Source organism: Pantherophis guttatus, chromosome 10 (assembly GCF_059756535.1).
Source record: "Pantherophis guttatus breed Tessera chromosome 10, ASM5975653v1, whole genome shotgun sequence".
Classification (NCBI taxonomy): domain Eukaryota; kingdom Metazoa; phylum Chordata; class Lepidosauria; order Squamata; family Colubridae; genus Pantherophis; species Pantherophis guttatus.
Window position 1 is genome coordinate 21,873,585 of NC_142072.1, and position 14,582 is coordinate 21,888,166.

At 43.2% G+C, this 14,582-nt stretch overlaps 1 protein-coding gene across 5 annotated transcripts in view; it reads right to left on the reverse strand.

The window, feature by feature from the left end:
- GJB3 (gap junction protein beta 3) overlaps positions 1–12,826 on the reverse strand; it is a 30,319-nt gene extending 17,493 nt beyond the window's left edge. The window contains exons 1-2 of one of the 5 annotated variants that reach the window (XM_087876095.1): positions 12,513–12,721; positions 8,965–9,078 (exon numbers count right to left, since the gene is read on the reverse strand). The gene's annotated coding sequence lies outside the window, so the exon portion shown is untranslated. Of the gene's footprint in view, positions 1–1,821; positions 1,841–8,964; positions 9,079–10,587; positions 10,606–12,512 lie in introns of those variants that run through there. The other 4 variants (XR_015729431.1, XM_034413377.2, XM_087876097.1 and 1 more) reach the window with 4 other exon arrangements.
- Between the last annotated feature and the right edge of the window lie 1,756 nt (positions 12,827–14,582).

The following is a 14,582-nucleotide window of genomic DNA, read 5'->3' on the forward strand; positions in this document are numbered from 1 at the left end:
AATTTCTGTTGTTAAGTGAGACATCTGTTCAGTGAGCTTTGCCCCATTTTATGACCTTTCTTGCTACAGTTGTTAAATGAATCACTGCAGTTACCGTGTTTCCCCCCAAAATAAGACCCTATCTTATATTTTTTTTGAACCCTGAAAGAAGCCCTTGGCCTTATTGCCATGCGCTCAAAAGCCTGATTGGGCTTATTATCAGGGGATGTCTTATTTTGGGGGAAACAGGGTACAATTCCCATCATTAGCTGTCTTTCACTTTTCCTTCCTTCCTTCCTTCCTTCCTTCCTTCCTTCCTTCCTTCCTTCCTTCCTTCCTTCCCTCCTTCCCTCCCTCCCTCCCTCCCTCCCTCCCTCCCTCCCTCCTTCCTTCCTTCCTTCCTTCCTTCCTGAATCTGGCTTCCCTTATTGACTTTGCTGGTCAGAAGGGCGCAAAAGGGGATCCCGTGACTTTGGGACATAGCAGCGGTCATAAATAAGCACCACTTGCTAAGCGTCTGAATTTTGATCACATGATCATCTGCATGCTGCAAAGATTGTAACTGTGAAAAATGGTCCTATGTCACATTAACGTGAAGTGTTAATATCACTTTATAAGGCCTTGGGAAGGCCACACTTGGAATACTGCATCCAGTTTTGGTTGCCACGATGTAAAAAAGATGCTGAGACTCTAGAAAGGGTGCAAAGAAGAGCAATAAAGGGGACTGGAGGCTAAAACATATGAAGAATGGTTGCAGGAACTGGGCATGTCTAGTTCAATGAAAAGAAGGACTAGGGGAGACATAATAGCATTGTTTCAATATTTGACGGGCTGCCACAAAGAAGAGGGGGTCAAGCTATTCTCCAAAGCACCTGAGGGCAGGACAAGAATCAATGGGTGGAAACTAATCAAGGAGAGAAGCAACCTAGAACTAAGGAGAAAATTCCTGACAGTTAGATCAATTAACCAGTGGAACAACTTGCCTCCAGAAGTTGTGAATGCTCCAACACTGGAAGTTTTTAAGAAGGTGTTGGATAACCATTTGTCTGAAGTGGTGTAGGATTTCCTACCTGGGCAGAGGGTTGGACTAGAAGACCTCCAAGGTCCCTTCCAACTCTGTTATTCTATTTCTGTTACTGTTTTCAGTGCCGCTGTAACTTTGAATGGTAACTAAATGAACTGTTGTAAGTTCATTTGTTGTATTTTATTGTTGTAGGCAGGCAGCCTTCAGATGGCCAACCTGATCAGTCAGATGCAAATGCTATGGATTTTGCATGTTGCCCACTTCAAACTGGTGAAAAGAATGAGTCTGGTTTCTACCCATTAGAGGTCTAAAAGTGATGATGGGAAAAAAAAATTAGGCATTGTCGCATGGTTGCCAACTCTGCTGTATAAAGGGGACGGTTTATTTATTTATTTATTCCCATTTATATGTCCTCATTTTATGTGTTTATGGCTATGTTTTGCTTATTTATTTCTTTTTATTTGTGCCAATTCTTGTTTCCTTGTACTTGTTGACAAATAGCATATTTTTTTGAGTATAAGATGCACCTATTTCCCCCCCAAAAAGAGGGTGAAAATCTGGGTGCGTCTTATACTCCGAATGTAGCTTCTCAATCGGAGGTTTCAGGGGCTAAAAAAAGCAACAGAAACAAAGCTTCAGAAAAGAAGCCCCCAAACAAAGCTTCAAAAAAGAAGCCCCCAAACAGAGCTGCAGAAAAGAAGCCCCCAAACAAAGCTTCAGAGGCTTTTTTTCTGAAGCTCTATTTCGGAGGCTTTCAGAGGCAGAAAAAAAAGCAAGGCACAGAGCTCACAACCAAGGAACCTGTTGCTAAAATTCACCTCTGGGAACAGCTGATTGGGGTATTCCGGGAGGCCGATTCACTTGCCAATCAGCTTTTCTCTTATTTTCCTCCCCAAATACTAAGGTGTGTCTGATACTCCGGTGCGACTTATACTCTGAAAAATACGGTAAACAAATAAATAAATATGGTTAAAATGGTGGATTTAGCACTGGGATGACCCTGATTTCAATCTACACTAAGTTGAGGAAGTTCACTGGGAGCCTTTGGGTGAATGGCTCTCTATCCTTAGTCTCTCGGTCAGCCCTTTGAAGTTGCCCAGTTAGGATATCAAACCCATGAATAATAACACACGTTATGGGAAGGTTGCAGTAACAGAGTCTTGCAAGTCTGAAAACACGACTCCCCTCCTTTGCCTTTGCCTTCCAGAGCCCAAGAGAGGATGTTTGTTTGTTTGTTTGTTTATTAAATGGATACACCACCCTTCTCACTGATAGGGTGACTCTGCGATCCTTTCTGAGATGCCTTCTCCATCCCCATTCCTTTCCGGAGAACTAGGGAAGATATTAATCAATTAATCAACCAATTGATTAAATTGAATTGATATGTCTCCATCTTACTGATAAGGTGACTCTGGGTCCTTTCTGAGATGCCTTCTCCATTCCCGTTCCTTTCTGGAGAACTAGGGAGGATACTAGTTAATCAATTAATAATGAATTCATTGATTAATTAAGTGGATGTGCCACCATCTCACTGAGAAGGGGACTCTGAGATCCTTTGTGAGATGCTTTCTCCACCCACGTTCCTTTCCAGAGGACTAGGGAGGATCACTTCTGAAATGCTTTCTTCATGCCTTTTCCTTCTATGGACTGACATGGACTCTTGTCTGACACTTGCCCTGGCTGCAACTCTTCCTCCTGTCTCCCAAGCTTATTTTGACAGCCCATGACATCCTCTCTGTCTTAGCCCAAGAATTATTGTTGTGATGTAATCAAAGGGTTGGAATGGTAGCAGGGAGCTCCAAACTCTTAGTCCTTCCTAAACCACAGAACCTCTAGGCCAATCCTTCACTTTAATCCTAGGAGTTAGGATTGGACGACAGTGAACAGCTTGAACTAGGAGTGGAGAGACCCAGAGGTGGGCTGCTGGGGATTCACAGGGGTTTGGGAGAACCTCTAGCTAAGATTCTGTGAAGTTCGGAGAACCTTCAAATCCCACTCCTGGCTGGCCCCGCCCTCCCCACCCCACCCCTCCCAGGAGTCCCTACGTGGCCTGTTTTGGATGCAGGTAAGTGAAGGACATGCACGGAGGTCCAAGGAGGGTGAAAAATGGGCCTACTGGAAGTTTGAGAAGGCCAGAAATGGGCCCGTTTCTGGCCTCCAGAGGGCTTCTGGAGCCTGGGGAGGCCATTTTCGCCCTCCCGGAGGTTCGAGGAAAGCCTCCAAAGCCTGGGGAGGGCAAAAATGGCCCCCACTGTGGTGCAGGAGCCTGACTACGCCGCACCCACCATGGCCATACCCACCCAGCAACTGGGCAGAGAACCCCTTGCTAAAATTTTTGAAGCCTATCCCAGAGAGTGACAGTGTTCTGTGAGCCTTTGGCATTTAGTCATGCCAGCCACATGACCACGGAGACATCTTCGGACAGCACTGGCTCTTTGGCTTTGAAACGGAGATGAGCACCGCCCCCAGAGTCAGGAACGACTAGCACATATGTGCAAGGGGAACTTTTACCTTATTTATTAAAGGCACCTCTACAAAGTCATTAGTTCTTGCCTATTTTAACTATCCATAACTGCACTGTGAAGGATGTGTCTATTTGTATGTCTAAAGAATCTCTTGTTCTCTCATGATATTCAGGGTTCTCCAAAGTATTGATCCTCCCACAGGGTTAGGATGAAATGTTTGGGGATCAATGAACAATCTGAAGCTTCATAAAAGGGTCAACTGGCTGAAGAACTGGGAGTTCCCTGTCTACACCCTCTTATTCCAACAGTCAAAAGTTCAGCAATTTTCATGACGCCGTTAACAGATCACTTAGGCACTGTAACATAATCCCTACCAATCTGATATCTAAAGTCACCTAGTCATATTCTTCATCTCAGTTTCTGTAACCGAAATTTATATTTTAAATGCAATATGCAATCCTACCTCCCGGTTTGAATACCTGGAGTACAACTCAATCATTTCTGTGGAGATTATCTTTCAGAATGTTGATTATATTTAAGTGAATCTAGGGGCTCTTATGCAGCTGGATAATAGATTCTCGAGCTCGCCTTTAATGCATTATATTTCAATATACTTTTGAGAGACTTATTTCGGAACACAACATTTTACATTCTCCGTACGGAACATATTTACATCCCGGATAGATGCATTAAAAATATGGTTGTGCAAATATGTTTGTCCCCATTTTTTCTGGATGGTTTCATTTGGCTTTGGCAGCTATCCTGCACAGAATCTCACGAGCCATTAATTATCGAAGGTGGTGTCAGGTACTAAATAACTATGGTGCATTTGACCGAAAATGTTCGCGCGGGGGAAGGAAACCAGTGTTTCTCCACCCAATGGTTAACAGTTAGGAGGAGAGCCATGCTGCCCTTCTCTTCCTTGATGACTCATTTTCTTGGCTCAAATTTTGTTTGGACTAAAATGCCTGAGAAGCACCAACACAGATACATTTGTCAGCTAGGAATGCCAAGCAGGCAGAAAACAGCTGGATCTAAGCCTTTAGCAGGCAGAAAACAGCTGGATCTAAGCCTTTAGCAATAGCACTGACTGCAAAAATGCGCAGGTAGAGATAACCGTGATGAATCCAACTGCAGATGGAGGTGCAGGAATGGCCCCTGTAGCAAAAACACCCCTGTCTATCATTCTTCCGCCTGACTACAATCCCCACAATGGTTGCAAAAGCTGATGAGAGTTAGCAGAGATGGCTAAATTGGCTGCTTTGCTAAAATAATAATAATAATAAAAAACACAATTACTTTTGTTTCTACTTGGAAACCGTTTCTGGACTTTGTGCTTGAGGCGGGAAAAAAAGAAACTTTGATTCTGGATTTTACTGATTAGATAGATCTGTTGTTATAGAAATGGCTGGTTTATACTATTATGTAAAAGTGAAAAGTTGGGGTTTGATGTTACTATCTTATTCTACTGCATCAAAGGGAGTTGGAAGTCAATGCCTTTTCTTTCTTTTCCCCTTCTTTTCTACACTGTTTTCTTCCCATTTCCCTCCTCTATTTTTCTTATTATTTGCTTTTGTACTTTTGTATTTTATATAATAGAGGGATGCAGTGGCTTAGTGGTTAAGACGCTGAGCTTGTCGATCGAAAGGTCAGCAGTTCAGTGGTTCGAATCCTTAGTGCCGCGTAACAGGGTGAGCTCCCGTTACTTGTCCCAGCTTCTGCCAGCCTAGCAGTTTGAAAGCACGTAAAAAATGCAAGTAGAAAAATAGGGACCACCTTTGGTGGGAAGGAAACAGCGTTCCGTGCGCCTTTGGCGTTTAGTCCTGCCTGCCACATGACCATGGAGACATCTTCGGACAGTGCTGGCTCTTCGGCTTTGAAATGGAGATGAGCACCGGTTCCTAGAGTCGGGAACGACTAGCACGTATGTGCGAGGGGAACCTTTACCTTTATTGTATATAATAAACTAAAAAAAAAGGATAAAACATGTTTTTCTGCCTGCTGTATGGTTGAAGCAGCCATGTTTAGAACAGCCAAAGGTTAAAAGTGGCTCTGCTTTTAACAGCAAGGTCCCAAATGTGCAGCAATGGAGCCCAGGCCTTGTCAAGGGCTGCCACTTTGCCTTTCTTTAAAGACACGATCAGATGCAGAAATTCGGATGTAGGAACCTGGCTGATGTCCTGAAATCCACTACTGGAATTAAGCAGTTCAGTTGACATCGGTGGGTCTCCCTCATCATTATATTTCTTCACCAAGCTCTAGAACCTGCAAACAGTTGCTTGTTTTAAGAGATACCTGTCTTCTACCCTCTCCAAAGCCTATTTGTAACAGGACTCCAACATCTGCATTCCAAGAAGTTCTGAAATGGGAGTTCCCAGGGTCGGGGGGCAGGGAATGTGCGCATTGCAGGTGATCTCTCAGTCTAATGCGTGAGATTAAAAGGAAGATATTAACCTCTTTACTGCTGGGATACTTAGAAACTACCCGCTAAAATGAACTGGCTTTAGATGTTGTTCTGAGCGACAATCTAGGCGTGTTGGTTGGCTTTGGCCCAGAGGTGGGTTTCAGCAGGTTCTGACCAGTTCTGAAGAACCCGTAGCGGAAATTTTGAGTAGTTCGGAGAACCGGTAGTAAAAACTCTGACTGGCCACACCTCCATCTATTCTCTGCCTCCCGAGTCCCAGCTGATCTGGAGGAAATGGGGATTTTGCAGTGTCCTTCCCTTGCCACACCCACCAAGCAATGCCATGCCCATCAATCCACACCCACAGAACCGGTAATAAAAATTTTTGAAACCCACCACTGCTTTGGCCTAGTGCAGTGATGGCTAACCTTTTTGATATCACGTGCCAAAAGTGGGGGGGAGCGCGGAGTGGTCATGCGCGTGCGTGCCCATACCCATAATTCAATGTGCCCCACCCCCCACGCATGTGCGTGTGAACCCCCCGTGCTCTCCCCGCTTTTGGCACGTGATGGCACGGTGGGCCCAGGAGGCCCATTTTTCACTCTTTCCAGGCTCCAGAGCCTTTCTAGGAGCCTGGGGAGGGCGAAAACGGCCTTCCCCACCTCCCGGAGGCTCTCCGGAGTCCGAAAACAGCCTGTTTGCCAACTTCCGGTGGCCCCGGAAGGCCCAAAAATCAGCTGGTGGAGCTGAGCTCGCATGCCCACTGATATGGCTCTGCGTGCCACCTGTGGCACGCGTGCCATAGGTTCGCCACCATGAGCCTAGTGTGTTTTGTGAATCTAGCCAATTATGCTCTAATGTTTAAACTATGGTTAGGGTGATATGGCTTGATGTGATGCATAAACCTGGTTGCGCTCAATTTAAAACCCGGCTGCCATGTTTCTTAATCCCGTTGCATCACAGAGGGCTGTGAAAATATCTACAGACCCCTCATATCCTGGACATAAATTGTTTCAACTCCTACCCTCAAAAAGACACTATAGAGCACTGCACACCAGAACAAGTAGGCACAAGAACATCACTCTGCTAAACAAATAATTCCCTCAACACTATCAAATTATTTATTAAATCGGCACTACTATTAATCTTCTCATCGTCTCATTGTTCCCATCACCCATCTCCTCCCACTTATGACTGTATGGCTGTAATTTTGTTGCTTGTGTCCTTATGATTTATATTGATATTGTTTCCTGATTGCTTATTTGTACCCTATGACTATCATTAAGTGTTGTACCTTATGATTCTTGATGAATGTATCTTTTCTTTTATGTACACTGAGAGCATAAGCACCAAAGAAAATTCCTTGTGTGTCCAATCACACTTGGCCAATAAAGAATTCTATTCTATTCTATTCTATTCTATTCTATTCTATTCTATTCTATTCTATTCTATTCTATTCTATTCTATTGCTGGATTGGTTAATCCAAACTGAGATCTAATGAACAGAGAAACGTGGTTACAAATTGTGTTCCAATGGTAGACTCTGGTTAGATTCAATTCTTTTACTTAATCATTGTGTGATTAACTTGTTTGAGGTGTAGCTTGTTGTGTGAAGCTAACTTACCATGGCTTGTATGTCTTTATTTAGGCATTGTATGTTGTTTGAATCAGAACGTATCCAATGTTGACTGCTCTTGGAAGCTAAACAAAGCAGATCCTGATTAGGTTTTAATCAGGGAACCCTTTGGGATGTATAGATTTGTATGCCAAACTAGGAAGTTGAAAAAGTAACCTCAAAGAAGGTAATTTCTAGTGTTTCTGTCAATAAACCTACATGCATGGATCCATGTAAATGATGCAGATGATATCAATGTAGGCGGAATGGCCAAATGCACATGTATAATACCAGTGGTGAAATGTAAAATTCATTACTACCGGTTCTGTGGGCCTGGCTTATTTTGGGGTAATGTGACTGGGTGGGCGTGGCCAACTTTTTTTTTTTTAACTTGAAAGCATGTTTTCTACAACTTCTTCAGCCGAAGAAGCTGTAAAAAAATAAAGCTTTTAAAAGGCTCTGACGATCCCAGCTGAGCCACAGAGTGGGGAGGGAATGGGGATTTTGCAGTATCCTTCCTCTGCCACGCCCATCAAACCACGTTCACAGAACCAGTAGTAAAAAAAAATTGAATTCACAGATCACTGGCCTGATCTATTCTCCAAAGCACCAGAGGGCAGGAGATGAAGTAATGGATGAAAGATCATTAAAGAGAGATCCAACCTAAAACTAAAGAGAAATTTCCTGACAGAACAATTACTCAGTGGAATGGCTTACCTCCAGAAATTTTGGGTGCTTCATCACTGGAGGTTTTGAAGAAGAGACTGGATGCCATTTGTCCAGAATAATATAGGGGTCTCCTGCTTGAACAGGGAGTTGGCTAGAAGATCTCTAAGGTCCCTCTCAACCCTATTATTCTATATTCTATGTTCTAACTCACCAGCAGTTGAGTTTTCATGGAGACTTAATACAATAATATTAAATCTGATGTGTGTATGTGTGTGTGTGTGTGTGTGTGTGTGTGTGTGTTTTTGGCAATGCTGAGCATTTCTTGAACAAACTGAATTATGGCCCTAACAGAAGTTGGATTATAATTTCCCCAAAAATCCCAAAAACTGAAGAAGTAAACCAAGATGCAGGCAACAGTGCAGGCCAAAAAAAATTGTCAGGTTCTGAAGCAAGCCCCCAGATCCTTGTGACCAACCTAAGTAGTCCTCAACTTACAACCATTCACTTAGCGACCTTTCGAAGTTACAATGGTACTAAAGAAAGTGACTTTCAACAGGTCCTTGCACTTGCAGCATCCCCATGGTCATGTGATCAAAATTAGGGGGCCTGGCAACTGGCATGTATGTATGAGGGTTGCAGCTTCCTCGGGTCATGGGTTCGCCCTTTGAGACCTTCCCAGCTGCGTCCAATAAGTGTAAGTCAATGGGAGAACCCGTATTTGCTTAAAAGTCATTAACAACTGCAGTGATTCACTTAATAACCATGCCAATTTGTTTTAATTTTTTTTGTAAAAGTAGACGAGACTCACTTAATTATCATCCTGCTTAGCAATGGAAATTCTGGCCCCGATTGTGGTTGTAAGTTGAGGAGTCTTCCAATACTTGAGGGGCTCACACAGAGAGGAGGGGGTTTTCCAAAGCACCTGAAGGCCAGACAAGGAACAATGGATGGAAACTGACCAAGGAGAGATTCAACCTAGAAATGAGGAGGAACTTTCTGACAGTGAGAACAATCAACCCATGGAACAGAAGTTGCCTTCGGAAGTTGTGGGAGCTTCATCACTGGAGGCTTTCAAGAAGAGACTGGACTGCCATTTGTCGGAAATGGTGCAGGGTCTCCTGCTCGAGCAGGGGGTTGGACTAGATGACCTATAAGGTCCCTTCCAACTCTGTTAATCTGTTATCTGAGGCCCCGCAGTAATGATCCTGTCTGGGTGGCTGTTGGAAGCATTTCCAGCCATGCAACATGCTGCTGCTGCAACAGCCACCAGATTTACTGACGTAGACAAAAAATAATTGAAAGGCCTTAGCTCAGTGGTGCTGTACCTGCCTTGTACCTCAAAGGTGATAGGTTAAGTTCTGGCACCCTGACCTTCTCAGAGACTTCTGCTCAAACTTTCAGAGAGTCACTGCCATGATTGCAAATATCACCGAGACATCACGAATGGAGGCTAAAGTAAACTTTTAATTTTCAACCCGTCTCCTTGCAAATGAAAAACTCACACACATGGAGTTCAACGGTCTGGAATTTCCCTCTCTTTATGGCTACTTTGGCTAACAATCTTTAGCCAAAACAATAAATAAAGCTTTGGATTCTCCAACACTGGAGGTTTTAAATAAAAATAAAAAAAAAATTGAGGGAAGCATTAAAAAAAAAAAGAAATCCTTCTGAATCTCGTGCCTATGGACTGACCAAACAATGAATTTCTCTCTCTGGTTTAATTCCGACACTTGCAAAAGCACTTTCTTTGGAACAGTAATAATCTCTTGGGGACCCCCGTTTTGAATGCCCACCTAAAACCAATGTGACTGAATTACATCGCAAATGGTTCCCCACCCTTGGCTAGGACCAACAGCTGGCTGGAGAGTTGAAGTCCACAAGTCTAAAAGCTGCCAAGTTTAAAGACCTCTGGGGTAGGGCTTTGATCAGGATGCTGAACCTACCATTTTTGCAGATGTTGACACTTCCCACTGAATAACCCCGTTTGTAATAGTTGGTTTCATAGGACATTCACAGCCAAGACAAAACAAGCCAGTTTAGGATGGCATGGTACAAAAATTCAGTTCAAAGGATCCCATTTCCTTGAAACCCCTGAGCTTGCAAGTTCATCTTACTCTATTACATGTGATTTTCAGTCCTCACATCAAGTTCTCTCTGAAAAGTTATTTCCTGGGTGTATTTTAGAGGCTAAATAAACAATTATGCAGAATGTTTTGGTGGTTGCAACGTCTGAGAATTCTGAGAGTTGAAGTCCACAAGTCTTAAAGCTGCCAAGTTTGAAGACCTCTGACTTAAGCCAACGACCACCCCATTTGACAGTTCTCAGTCATTCCTTCTTACTACCGTCCACCCCCTGGTGCTCCCTGCAGCAAGTCAGGTACAGCAGAAAGCGTCTCGTTTTTCTCCCCGTGCCGAAAAGCAGCCGCCCTACCTTCATTAAATTGCAGAAGCTTTGGGATATCACGTTTTGTGTTTCCTACTCCAGGAACTGCTTTTATTTTTTTTTCTCCTCTCTTTGTCTAGTTGCTACCTTCCTTTACAAGTCAGTACATTTCAAAAGCCAAGGTATTTACAAGAGTATATACATTGGCTGCAAAAGGAGAAAGAAAATTAACTCCTTCTTCTCCGTGCCTGCCTGCCTCCTTTCCTTTTCTTCTTTTTTTGGGGTTGCATTTTTACAATTAAACAAATCTTACTCACATCTTATGCATAACTGTGACCATTTACATACCATAACATTCCAATTCAAATACATTCTATACTTTTTTACATTTTAATTCTACTTCTATTTCGTCTATTTCTTTTCCATTTTTCTGTTCTCAATCCAGTCATACCACTTCTCCCATATTGCATAGTATTCCGAATCTATTTGTCCTTTCAGTTCAATTGTCAATTTGTCCATTTCTGCACAATCAAATATTTTTTTAAGTACTAAGCTTTCAGAAGGCATGTTTATATTTCTCCAGCATTGCGCGAAAGCTATCCTTACTGCGTTTATTATATGTAAAATGATATATATTATTCTTTTGTCATATTTTCTTTTAATTATCCCTAGGAGAAATAGTTCCGGAGTGTATTCCATCTGAAGTCCTGTTAATTCCTGTAACCACCTGTGTATTTTCTTCCAGCATTTTTTCGTTTCAGGGCACAACCACCAAGTATGATAGAAGGTACCTTGTTTTTCTGCCTACCCCCTTTCCATCTCCATAAGATCACACACATTTTGCTTTTTTCCCCTCTGTGCCGGTATTAAATTTACTACTGCTACTACAACTAATTTTAAAATGAAGGCAGTTTGCTGAATGGAGAGCTTGATGATTGCCATTCAGCTCCACGGGATTGATGGAAAGTTAACCATTCCGATGACTGCACAATTAAAGTCGATTTTTCTACCTGCTTGCCTGCCTGCTTTTCATTCCTATCAGGTCACACACGTCCTTTACACGTCCTTTTTATTCTGGCTAGCATTAAATTTACTACTACTACTACGGCTGCTTCTAATTTTAAAAGAAAGGCAATTTGCTGTATGGAGAACCTGATAATTGCTACCCAACACCGAAAGACGGATGGCCAAGTCGCCATTCAGACGCCTGATGCACAATTAAGCCTGATTTCTGTACATCGAGACATTTTGTCTTTTCCTTCTGTCTCTTGGTGGAAGAACTAACCTTGTGCTTAGCTTCAGTTCTTTAAAGTGTTTTAACTTCAGTGGCCTCCTATTCTGTAAAAAGCCAAGGAGATGAAACAACAACTGAATTGCCTTCATTGCTCCTTAAACCCCCAGCCTCCAAGCCCCTTTTAAGCTCAGTTTTTGAAATTCATAAGGTACTAGAGCACTGAGGAGGCTTAAGGAGATCAGCAGGACGAGGCGAGAGGCACTTCCTGGTTACAGACGTTAAAGCACCTTGCTTTTTCCTGACGTTTCTTATCTGAAGCCAACTCTGCAAAGCAAGTTGTGTTTTAATTTACTGTTCAGCAACTGAACCCACCAAACTATTTCGTCTTGGGGTCCTAAGTAGTATTAAGAATCTGTTATGGGTAGTCTTTACCTCTGGTCCTGAAAATGCCTACTCAGACTGCTGGTTGCTTGAACAAGCAATATGATCTTATTATCCACTGAGGTTATACCTACACATCATGTTTAATTCATTTTGTACTAGGAAAATATTCCCAGTAATCTCTGATCAGGGTTAAAGAGTTGGCACCTGGTCGATCTCTCCTGGCTGCAAACAATGAATACTTCCAAATCTATCTATCTATCTATATATTTTAAAGAAAAACTCTACCGAGAGAGTCTATCTCTCCATCTTCCGAAACTCGCGTCCGTCCACCAGTAAGAAGGGAAATTCTACTCACCAACTTCTTCAAAGCTTCTTTGGCCTTTCCTCAGATTGGCCAGCCTCCCCACCCCCCACAAGAAAAGCAGAGATTTCTTCTTCTTTGTGGCAGCTCTCCTGAAATCTCAAGAGTTTAAGCCATGAAACTTTCTCCTTGTCCTGCATGAAAAAAGCATCGGAGGAATCCAGCTCATGGCACTGTAATGAGATGCCTTATTTTGTGTGAGCAATAGGGTGTGGTCTCAATTTTCTTGAGTTGTGCAAGGAGAAAGGAATTCTCTCTGTGTGGCGAAGGGGGGGGGGCAAGTCAGATTTTTATTTGGCTGGTTTTTACAACCAATCTGATTGTATCTGTCTTAGATCTTGGACAGAGGTTGATTGCCATAAGAAAGGACACAGCAAGAAGTCCTTCTCTTTCCCCCAAATCAATGCTCCCTCAATCCATTTTGTCTTCCTGTTCAAATTTGGTATACCAACCTAGCAGTTCGAAAGCACGTAAAAAATGCAAGTAGAAAAATAGGGACCACCTTTGGTGGGAAGGTAACCGCGTTCCGTGCCCCTTTGGTGTTTAGTCATGCTGGCCACATGACCACGAAGACGTCTTCGGACAGAGCTGGCTCTTTGGCTTTGAAACGGAGGTGAGCACCGCCCCCTAGTGTCGGGAACGACTAGCACATATGTGCGAGAGGAACCTTTACCTTTTTCTTTAAGCAAACCTCTCAGTTCATGACAGTTCAGTTGTGGTACAATGTGAAAAGAACTGATTACAAGTAGTGCTCAACTTATAACCTTTTAGGGATCGTTCCAAGTTAATAAGCCACTGAAAAAAAATGACTTGTGACTTGTGACCGTTTTTCCCACTTACAACCATTGCAGCATCCTCCTGGTGACATGGTCAAAACTTTGGACCCGTGACAACTGACATGCATTTATGACGGTTGCAGTGTCCTGGGATCATGTGATCCAGTGGTGAAATTCAGCCGGATCTATCCAGATCACATGATCCAGTAGCGCTGGTGGCGGGAGGCTCCGCCCACCCAGCCGGATGTCATCACGTCCCATTTTTTACCCTCTGCACATACGCAGAAGCAGGGATGAAATGCTCCCGGTTCAGACCGGATCACCTGATCCGGTAGCAATGGAGGCGGGTGGTTCAGAGAACCGGTAGCAAAAATCCCTGCGCCCCCCCCACCATGCTCAGCTGAGTTGCACAATCATCAGAGGCTTTTTTTTTTTACTTTTAAAAGCATTTTTTCTACAACCTCTTCCGATGAAAAAATGCTTTTAAAAGTAAAAAAAAAAAGCCTCTGATGATCACGCGGCTCAGCTGGGATCATCAAAGGCTTTTAAAAGAATTTTTTTCTGCAACCTCTTGGCCGAAGAGGTGGTTAAAAAATTGCTTTGAAAAGTCTCTGATGATCCCAGCTGAGTTCCCTGATCAGCAGAGTGGCATTTTTTAAAAAACCTCTCTGACGATCCCAGCTGAGTTGCCTGATCGCCAGAGGGTTTTCAAAGCATTAGAAAAAATTATTTGAAAAGTTTTTTTTAAAAAAAGTTGGCCACGCCTACCCAGTCACATTACCCCCCCAAGCCACGCCCACAGAACCGGTAGTAACACATTTTACATTTCACCCCTGCGCAGAAGGTTCTGTGCATGCATGGAGGAGACGCACATTTGTGAGCTGGTAGGGAAAGGTAAGTGAATTTCACCCCTGATGTGATCCCCTTTTGCAGCCTTCTGACAAGGAAAGTCAATGGGGAAGCCAGATTCACTTAACAAACATATTACTCATTTAACAACTGCAGTCATTCACTGAACAACTATGGGAAGAACTGTGGCAAAATTCACTTAACAATTGTCTCACTGAACAACAAAAATTTTGCACTCATTTGTGGCCCTAAGTCGAGGACTACCTGGAGTGTCTGGGTGTCCCTAGAGGAACCGGCTACCAATCTGAGGCAGTGGTAAAGGAGTTGGAATAGAAGCGAGGAGATCCAGTTTCTAGCTTACCTTAGCCATAGATGGTCTTGGGGTGACTCTAGGCCAGGGGTCTGCAACCTTAAATACTCAAAGAGCCATTTGGATCAG